Source organism: Podarcis bocagei, assembly GCF_964188305.1.
Source record: "Podarcis bocagei genome assembly, chromosome: 16".
Taxonomy (NCBI): Eukaryota; Metazoa; Chordata; class Lepidosauria; order Squamata; family Lacertidae; genus Podarcis; species Podarcis bocagei.
Genome location: NC_138142.1, coordinates 37,681,604 through 37,692,162, shown reverse-complemented (window position 1 = coordinate 37,692,162; position 10,559 = coordinate 37,681,604). Strand labels below are relative to the sequence as shown.

The 10,559-nt window shown below is 42.5% G+C and overlaps 1 long non-coding RNA gene across 1 annotated transcript; it reads left to right on the top strand.

Annotated features, from left to right (window-relative positions):
• Positions 1 to 513: 513 nt before the first annotated feature.
• Positions 514 to 2,254, top strand: LOC308575334. Its single transcript, XR_014002781.1, has 2 exons — positions 514 to 616; positions 1,450 to 2,254. It is a non-coding gene; the product is annotated as an uncharacterized lncRNA (long non-coding RNA).
• Positions 2,255 to 10,559: the final 8,305 nt, after the last annotated feature.

Here is a 10,559-nt window from a genome sequence, read left to right as displayed (position 1 = left end):
TTGAAGTTTGGGTGTGTTTCAGATCACCTTTTTTGAGACATGCTAAAAGATTTCTCATTAAAATGCAGACATAAGCAAATTTACCTCCAATCCATAGATGTAACCTTCCGTACATGCATGCACATTTCTTTACAAAGCAATTTAAAACATAATGGTGCAGTTATTTGAGTTGGCTTCATCATTTTTTAATGAGGACTATTAAGCTACTGCTACCTGCACGTAGCATATGTTGCAAATAAGTTACGATCATTACAAGCATTAAATGATGGAAAGATTATAATGAATGCTTTTTGAAGTGCTTTGATGATCTGGGTGTAAATTGAAGAACACCATGCTGAGGTCAATGATAGAGGGAAGATTAAAAATGTTAAGAGTCTTCATACTGTGTTGTGACAAAAGCAGGTTAATCCTTAAGTTCCTTCTGCTTAGTCAGGCAAATTTCTGCACATGAAAATAAATTTATCTCCGGCAAAGGAGAAATTTAACGAGAAAAGGGTTGTGTCCTAGCCAGTAGGGAGGCTGGAAGAAGAGTATAAAAGCTTAGACTTCTCTCCAAAATTCCATCAGCTTCATTTGACTCTCCCGTCTTCACAACAGCATCTTCCCAAAGAAGCAGGTGAGTATGTTTTCTTGAAGGTGTTTTCATTCTTATAGAAAGTTTAGGTTTTCTTGGAAGTATTTTCATTCTTATAGAAAGTTTAGGTAAATCTAGGCTTAGTTGGAACTTCCACTAGACTCTACAATTCTTCAGTACTGGGATAGCTAACCTTTGACCATCCAAATGATTCTGGATCACCACTTCCATCACTTTGGACCATGCTGATCTGGTCTGGTGGAAGTTCTAGTCCCGCAACATCTGGAGGGCCACAGATTCTAAATGGGGTCATGTAGAATGGCTCCCCTCACCTGTAACCCACCAGATGATGCTAGACTACAGCTCCCATCATTATTGATCATTGTTGGTCATGCTGGCTACTTCCAATGGGAGTTGGAGTCCGGCAACATCTAGAGTCCCACAAGTTAGCTTTGAAACACTGCTTTGAAACACTAGCTAGATGGTTCAGATTCTCCCTGAATGCTGGTTCTTGTAGACATCCCAGAAATTCTGGGCTGACCAGTGTTGAAAATGAAATGCTGGACAAATTGAGATGTGGGGTCTGATCTGGCATGCCATTTAGATTCTTTGTTCCACCCTCTTTTCCTACTCCCAACCCCAAGTGGCCTCCAAAAAGTTGCCTGAAAGGGGATGCAGCCCTCCGGTGGAAGAGGGTATCCCACCTCAGAAATAAACTCTAAAGAAGTAGGGGAGCTATTATGATACATTGAAAACACAGGCTCTCTCATTTGTAGAATAAGGCTACAGAGATTGTGCAGTGAGTGGGAGAAGATGCAAATTGCATATACCCTTTGTGATTCTGAGTCATATCTGTTTCTCAAAATTTGTTCTAGAATCATCCCATCTCTGAAACCATGGTTTCCTGTGGTCCATCCTGTGCTGTCCCATCCGTTGCTTCCTGCCCCACTGTTGGGTTTGGATCAGCAGGAAGTCTTGGCTCCGGAGGTCTTGGCTATGGTGGTTTTGGCTATGGAGGCCTTGGCTCTGCCGGTTTTGGCTCTGCCGGTCTTGGCTATGGTGGCTTCGGCTATGGCAGTGGTTATGGCATTGGTTCAGGAGCAAGCACCAACTCAGCACAGCTTGGCACCTTGGATGGGATTATCCCACAACCAATCAACCAGATCCCACCAGCAGAGGTTGTGATCCAGCCACCTGCCTGTGTTGTGACCATCCCAGGGCCCATCCTCTCTGCCAGCTGTGAGCCTGTGGCTGTCGGAGGCAACACCCCATGTGCTGTTAGTGGGCTGGCAGGAGGCTTTGGTGGCTATGGGGGTGGCCTTCTTGGAAGCTATGGGGGTTATGGCTTGGGCTCTGGCAGCTTCAGAAGGGGTGGAATCATTGGAAGGAAGTCTCTTATGGGACGTTGTGGGAGCGTTTGCTTGTAGACTGATCCAACCTGAGAAGAATATCCTTATGAAACAACCATTGACCAGAGAACTCGATACAGATCCGTAGGCCTTGGTTCGGAAGAGCTGACTCCAAAGAACCACTGCTGAAGCTGGGCACTTCATTATCTCCCCACCTTTGCTTTGAAGTCCATGGGGCCAAAATGCTTCTGTGTTCTTTTCATGGACTCTTCTGCAACTATTAATGCCATTTCCGTGACCTTTTAATAAAGCTTTTGCAGCCTTCGGATAACACGTGTGTTTTCGTTTTTCACCATTGGCATCCATTCCACACTGCACAGTTTCTTGAAGCTCACAATGCTGAAGCACCTTTCTTGTCCAAACTTAAATGTGGGTGGGCCAGGCAGGAGTACACCTCATTATCACTGACATTTAGCCTTGCTGGCTGGGGCAGGTGGGAAATGACTTCCAACCACTTCTGGAGGGCAATAGGTTCTCCACTCCTAGTTTTCATTCAGGGGTATTCCCCTTGATCTACAAGGCTGAAGAAAGTGGGGTTGAGGAGCAATTTGGGTTATTTGTTTTCCTTTCATCTAACCACTCATGGTTAGGAGCACTCCATATTGCAACATTTCTATTGTAGGTTCCACTTTTCTGGCTATTAAGGACCTCGGTACATGTTGTGGCTACCAGCCAACCCACAGCTTCTGAATACTAGTTGGTGGAAACTGCAGGAGAGTAGAATGCTCTGAATATTCCTTGAAGGTTTCACATGGTTGGCTGGTGCGAACAGAATGCTGGACTAGATGGGCCATTTCTCTTATCCATCATGGCTCTTATGTTCTTAAGAAGATATGAGGCATTCTATCACTGGGCTAAAATGAGCTCTTGCATTCAGGTGTGTCACAGAGATAGAATCATAGAATCATAGAATCATAGAGTTGGAATAGACCACAAGGGCCATCGAGTCCAACCCCCTGCCAAGCAGGAAACACCATCAGAGCACTCCTGCCATATGGTTGTCAAGCCTCTGCTTAAAGACCTCCAGAGTAGGAGACTCCACCACACTCCTTGGCAGCAAATTCCACTGTCAAACAGCTCTTACTGTCAGGAAGTTCTTCCTAATGTTTAGGTGGAATCTTCTTTCTTGTAGTTTGGATCCATTGCTCCGTGTCCGCTTCTCTGGAGCAGCAGAAAACAACCTTTCTCCCTCCTCTATGTGACATCCTTTTATATCTTTGAACATGGCTATCATATCACCCCTTAACCTCCTCTTCTCCAGGCTAAACATGCCCAGCTCCCTTAGCCGTTCCTCATAAGGCATCATTTCCAGGCCTTTGACCATTTTGGTTGCCCTCCTCTGGACACGTTCCAGTTTGTCAGTGTCCTTCTTGAACTGTGGTGCCCAGAACTGGACACAGTACTCCAGGTGAGGTCTGACCAGAGCAGAATACAGTGGCACTATTACTTCCCTTGATCTAGATGCTATACTCCTATTGATGCAGCCCAGGATTGCATTGGCTTTTTTAGCTGCCGCATCACACTGTTGGCTCATGTCAAGTTTGTGGTCAACCAAGACTCCTAGATGGCAAAAAAGTTTTTCTGTATAGGCATGAACTTGGTTCTTCAGACGTTGTTGGATTCCTGAGGGGAGCCTCAGGCCCACCAAGGGTGACCAGTGGTCAGGGATTATGTGAGTTGGGTTCTAGCAACATATGGACCCCAATTAGTCATGCCCATTAATTTCAATGGGTCTGCTCTGTGTAGGACTAAAATGTAAATGGGATAACCCAGAAAGATCAAGAAGGCAAGGAGGTTTTTTTTAAATGATGCAGCAAGACCTTTATTAAGATAGAGCAAAGTAAAGACAAAGTAGTCTCAAGAGCTTATTAACCCCCTGCCCATCCCCAAACATGTCATAGTCATACAGCAAAGCATAAAGATTAACAACGGATATGGCGTTTTTCAATTGAGTGGAACACGGCTTAGGATGCAATTAAAATTGACACTTGCTCCTGACTCAGATATCATGTTGTCTCTGCCCATGACCATTTCATGCTCTGACCATTGTCATTCTATAACATGTGTACTCAGAAGTAAGCCCCACTGAGCTCAATGAGACTTACTCCCAAGGTCAGTGTCTAGAGGATTACAGTCTAAATAACAAGGGAACCAAAGCAGTATGCATGTAGGAAGACCTTTTTCCATTCCTTTCTTTTCTTTTTAACCCACAAATTAAATTACTTTTCAACAAAAATCACCTTTACAAATCAGCAAGGCAGTTGGATTTGCTTGCCTTCATAATACTTATGGGTTATATCCAGCATTAGTCCTACTCAGAGTTGACCCACTTAATTTAATGGACGTCATTAAGTTAGGGCTATTATTTTCAATAGGTCTACTCTGAGCAGAATTTAGTTGGATACCACTCTATGACTCCAATTATCTACTTTTGGATATGCCTAAGTCTTCCTGGTTCTTTATTGAAGTGATAAATACTATTCCAGACTATACCAACTTCATGATAGAAGTTACCTCCATTTTTTGAATGTAATGCATCAAAGAGAAAGCTAACATTTCAGGAAAGAGGAATTTAGCACCTAGCTTTCTCTCTGACATGCTTGCTTTAGATATGTAAGAATGATGTTTCATGAGTTTTAGGAGGTTGCCTGATGCTGTACCAGACAAATGGTCCATCTAACTCAGGACAGCTAACACTGACTGCCTACGGCTCATTCCCAGGCCTTCTAAGAGATGCTGGAGATTGAATCTGGAACTGACTGCATGCAAAACATGTGCTTTACAACTGAGCCATAGATTTCCATCACATCAGTGCCACCTAGAGTCTGAATTAGCACAGTTCAGGCATATATTTGCCACCCCTGACACAAGTAATGCTAACTTATCCAGTAGATTTCAGAAATTGCATGCAATACTCAGTTGTTAATTGAATCAATGTTAATATTAGATAATTGCCTTTGGAAGAAAGTCGCTTTCATTTGCAAGACATTGGAAATAAAAAATGTGTTGGATCCAACTCCGATTCAAAAGAGATCCACTGAAATTAAAAAGCTCCAAGTTAGTCATGTCCATTAAGTTCAATGGATCTACTCTAAGTAAGACTAATGTAGGATGCAACCCATTACTATCTTCTCCCTGGAAATGTTCCCCCTGTTTTCAGATCTATATCAACACTTGTGATCTGCACTGTTCTGTTTGATGTTTAAGTATTCTGATATTATGACCTCCCATGTACAGTAGACCCTATGGAGCCTTGTTGTTCCAACAAAGCATGCACTTTGTGTTCCATAAAAAACCTTGCACTGTCAAATCTAAGGGGGGGGATGCATAGCATAAAATGAAATGGATTGGGAGGTGGGCGAGCTAAACATGCATACAGTGAGATATAATTTTTTAAAAAAGTTTGAAGACCCGCGTTTCCAGCTGACTTTGGTTGCAAACTTGGGATGCAAAGCATTTCTATATCGTTCCTGAATCAGTTCCGTTTTTTTCCTTCCATTCCTGGTTGGCTTCCTGGCTTGTCTCTTTAGCATGGTCCACAGGGATTGCAAGGGTTGTAGGACAACCTACGTGGACGTCGGGAAAATAGACCGGAACCAGCACAGGGTGTGTTTCCACCCACGGAGACAGGATCACAGCTGGCTGAGAGAATCGGCCCTGGAATCGTCACGACCACGGGGGGTGGCTGGATCACCACTTCCGCTGGAGGGATCTGGTTGATGCAGGAAGGGTTAAGACCACCGACGACACCATATGGGGTCAGCGACCCACCACCGCATGATGGGATGATGCCGCATGATGGGACACATCCGTAGGAGCACATGACTGGTTGATGGACTTGACACTAAGAAAAGAACAAGTTGTGAGTAAAAGGTTGTCTGTGTCAACTGTCTTGGGAATATAGGATGCTCCTATAGACTGAGTCAGGCTAATAGTCCATTGAGCTCAGTAATGTCTACACTGACTAGCAGGAGCGCTCCAGGTTTCAGAAAGGATTCTTTCCTGACTATACCTGGAGATGCCCAGGATTGCACCTGGGTCTTTGTCCATTGAAGGCTGCTAGTCCATGGGGACCACATAATTTTTGCTAAGACAATATTGAAGATGTCACCTTTTTAATTTTCTGGCTGGACCTTACAATGCATTCTATGCATTCTGTGTGTTCAAGGAAGTTTTTGATGTGTGACATTTTAATGTATTTTTAAACTTTGTTGGAAGCCGCCTAGAGTGGCTGGGGAGGCCCAGCCAGATGGGCAGGGTACAAATAATAAATTATTATTATAAATTATTATTATTAGATGTCTGAATGGTGAATTTGTCTATTTGTCTATCCAGGAACAGATCTACTATGAAACTAATGAAGCTTAATCTTCAGGGCCTCTAATCCCAGGTTAAAATTTTGGGGTCTGCTAGACCCAATTTGGGACGCGGGTGGCGCTGTGGGTTAAACCACAGAGCCTAGGACTTGCCAATCAGAAGGTCAGTGGTTCGAATCCCCAGGACGGGGTGAGTTCCCGTTGCTCAGTCCCTGCTCCTGCCAACCTAGCAGTTCAAAAGCATGTCAAAGTGCAAGTAGATAAATAGGTACCACTCTGGCGGGAAGGTAAACGGCATTTCCGTGCGCTGCTCTGGTTCGCCAGAAGCGGCTTAGTCATGCTGGCCACATGACCCGGAAGCTGTATGCTGGCTCCCTCAGCCAATAAAGCGAGATGAGCACTGCAACCCTAGAGTTGGTCACGACTGGACCTAATGGTCAGGGGTCCCTTTACCTTTACCTAGACCCAATTTGAGTTGAATATATTTCAACAATCCCATTGTTTCAGAGTCAGTAGCACAGAAGTTCATAGAATCATAGAAATATAGAGTTGAGACCACAAGGATCATCTAGTTCAGGCATCCCCAAACTCGGCCCTCCAGATGTTTTGGGACTACAACTCCCATCATCCCTAGCTAACAGGCCCAGTGGTCAGGGATGATGGAAATTGTAGTCCCAAAGCATCTGGAGGGCTGGGTGTGGGGATGCCTGATCTAGTTCAACCCCCTGCAGTCCAAGAATATGTAGCTGATCCCTACAAGGATCAAACCTGCAACCTTGACATTATCAGCACCCAGTATATTGTAAATGTTTGGTGGGCTGTTATGGAACAACCCCATTGAAGAAGCTAACAGTGGCTGCCTAGATCATCTTGCAGGTTGCAAAGGCGGCCCCATAACAGTTCTAGGCTTCAGGACCCCCCAAAATGTAGGCCCACCACTATGTCTATCTATTTAAAATACTTTTCACCCCCTCTTCACCGTATCTACAATTCTAGAAATGGGCACATGAGCTATTTTAAAATGCTACGCACAGGAATAGCTTCACAATGGCTACAGGTGAGCAGTGGGTGATGTTTGCATCATTTTCTATTTTCTCTCCCACTCTCTAGTAACTAATCTTTGTTTCTCCATCTCTCCCTCTGTCTAGTTACATTCTTCTGGGCACTTCTTGTATTCTTAAAGCTCCCTATAGCTAAAGAGAAGCCAGTAAGTCTCTGACAGTCAACAATCCAATCCCAAACGCCTGGAACTTATTCCGGGTCTTATGTTTTTCTTCCTTCCATCTGGCAGAATAAGGTTGCAAGGAGCAAAGGCAGTGGAATAAACTGTGCTGTGTGGATTGCAAGTGGGTTGTCTCGATTTATAATGCTGCGGCCCAGAAACATAAGAGAATATCATAGGAACAAAGGAAGAGCTCTATGTTGCTCAGAGAGCTAAAATTTTCCTGGGAAATTTTAGATGAATTGATTGTAAAGCTACCACAAGAATTTTAGTTCTGTGTGAAGAATAGGCATCTCTCAACTCTTAGCACCCCAAACAAACAGCTGCTCCCAGAAGTCTTTGGGGGAAGCCATGACTGTTTAAACTTGTATGATACTGCTTTGAATTCATAGCGCAGATGGAGCTCTAATGTTTGTTCTTATTCCTTCCACTCCCTTGTAATAGGAAGCTGTTTGTTCCACTCCTACCCCATGGAGCACCAAAGTACAAATGTGTCTACTCTTCTATGTGTCTGCTCTTCAAATACATGAAGATGGCTATTGTATCATCCCTTAATTCTTCTCCAGATGAAACATACCCAAACTCTCGCAATCTTTCAACCTAGGACTTGGTTTTCAAGACACACTCTATGAACAGTCTATTTGTGCTCCTTGGCAATTTTATAAGTACAGTGGTACCTCAGGTTAAGTACTTAATTCATTCCGGAGGTCCGTTCTTAACCTGAAACTGTTCTTAACCTGAAGCACCACTTTAGCTAATGGGGCCTCCCGCTGCTGCCACGCCACTGGAGCACGATTTCTGTTCTCATCCTGAAGCAAAGTTCTTAACCTGAGGTACTATTTCTGGGTTAGCGGAGTCTGTAACCTGAAGCATAGGTAACCTGAAGCATATGTAACCCAAGGTACCACTGTACTTTCCATCTTATTTCCATACTAGTCTTCAATTTTTTTTAAAAAAAAAGTTCATATGAAAATTAGTATTTAAATATGCACTCAATACATATTTATCACATAAATACACATACCTTTTATCTCAATGTATGCATTTCTAAAAACGTTATTTTGGACTAGGATTTGCATTTTAAACTCATTTTTCATACTTTTTAAAAAAAATGTATAACAAATTTTGAAGTGCCAAATTTTGCATTAGGTATATCCACTGAAAAATGTAGACTCCCGGTTGCTTCCAGCTAAGTTGTACCCAGAGTAAACCAACTGAAATCAATGGAACTACACACACCCAGCATCTTTTTCGCCAAACTCTTGACATATTGTAGCAAATGCAAAGAACCTTTGTCCCCACCAGAGGTTCCTGAACTACAACTGCCATCAGCCCCAGGAATCATGGCTGTAAAGGATTATGAGAATTATAGTTCTGCAACCTCTGGAGGGCCAAAGGTTACCCACACCTGCATTACAGGTAGAGATAGATAGATGATAGATAGATAGATGATAGATAGATAGATAGATAGATAGATAGATAGATAGATAGGATAGATAGGATAGATAGGATAGATAGATAGATGATAGGATAGATAGGATAGATAGATAGATGATAGAGATAGATAGATGATGATAGATAGATGATAGATGATAGATAGATAGATAGATAGATAGATAGATGATAGGATAGATAGGATAGATAGGATAGATAGGATAGATAGATAGATGATAGGATAGATAGGATAGATAGGATAGATAGGATAGATAGGATAGATAGGATAGATAGATAGATGATAGAGATAGATAGATGATGATAGATAGATGATAGATAGATAGATAGATAGATAGATAGATAGATAGATAGATACATGATAGATAGATAGATAGATGATAGATAGATGATAGATAGATAGATAGATAGATAGATAGATAGATAGATAGATAGATGATAGATATAGATAGATGATAGATGATAGATGATAGATGATAGATGATAGATGATAGATGATAGATAGATGATAATTTATAGCTCATCTTTCCTCCAAGAAGCTCAAGGTGGTTGACCTCCCCATTTTATCCTCACAAGAATCCTGTTAGGAAGGTTAGTCTGAGAGTGAGCAGACTGGTCCAAGGTCATTCAGTGAGCTTCATGGCTGAGTAGGCATTTGATGCCTGGTCTTCTCAGGTCCTAGTCTGACTTTCCAACCACTACACCACACTGGATGCAATGCACTTACCTTTAATCCACAAAGGAGCAGCAGTTGAATGGGATTGAGTTTAGCGAAACTGTTGAATGAGCTGAGAACCTCGAAAGCTTTTATACCATTTCTTGGCCATAAAAAAAAAGAGTGGGAAGAATCCTTTTTTTCTTTCTTTTTGGCTGAGGGTTCTAATTAGCTTCAACCAATAGCTGTTGTTTTGTGTGTTTTTCACCCCTCGTTTTGTCTAAGTGCTAACTTTTTAATTTTTTAATCTTCAGGCTTTTGGAAAGGGTGATTAATCTGTCATTTGTCTCGTAGTATGTCATTTGTAATTTTTTACACCTAATGGTTTCTTCCCGCTTCCCATCCTTTGGGCGAAATTCCAAAGAACTAATTGGGGGCCAACCCAGGCTGAATTCGTGGAACAGATCTTTGGAGTGGCTGAGATTCTTTTTCTTTGTTCTATCAGCAGATCAATAAGAGACAAATAGCTTGGAGCTGTTTTCACACTACAATTAGGGAGGTTGATGAAAAACAAGCAAACCCTGAAAAATAATGCTAGCCTTATCAAAAGCTAGTTCCCCTTCCATTTAGGGTGTATCCTTGTGTAAAATCATCAGATGATTTTGGAGTTCCAGTCTTGGTTTCAGAATAGAATTGATTTAACTTAAATCCTCAGATATATATAGACGTGTGTGTGTGTGTGTGTGTGTGTGTGTGTGTGTGTTAAATCTTTGTCCATGGAGTTTTCTTGGCAGGGATACTGGAGTGGCTTGCCGGTTCCTGCTCCAGGTGGATTATGTTTGGTCAAAACTCTCCACTATGACCTGTCCATCTTGGGTGCCCTGCTCGGCATAGTTCATAGCTTCTCTGAGTTATTCAAGCCCCTTCACCA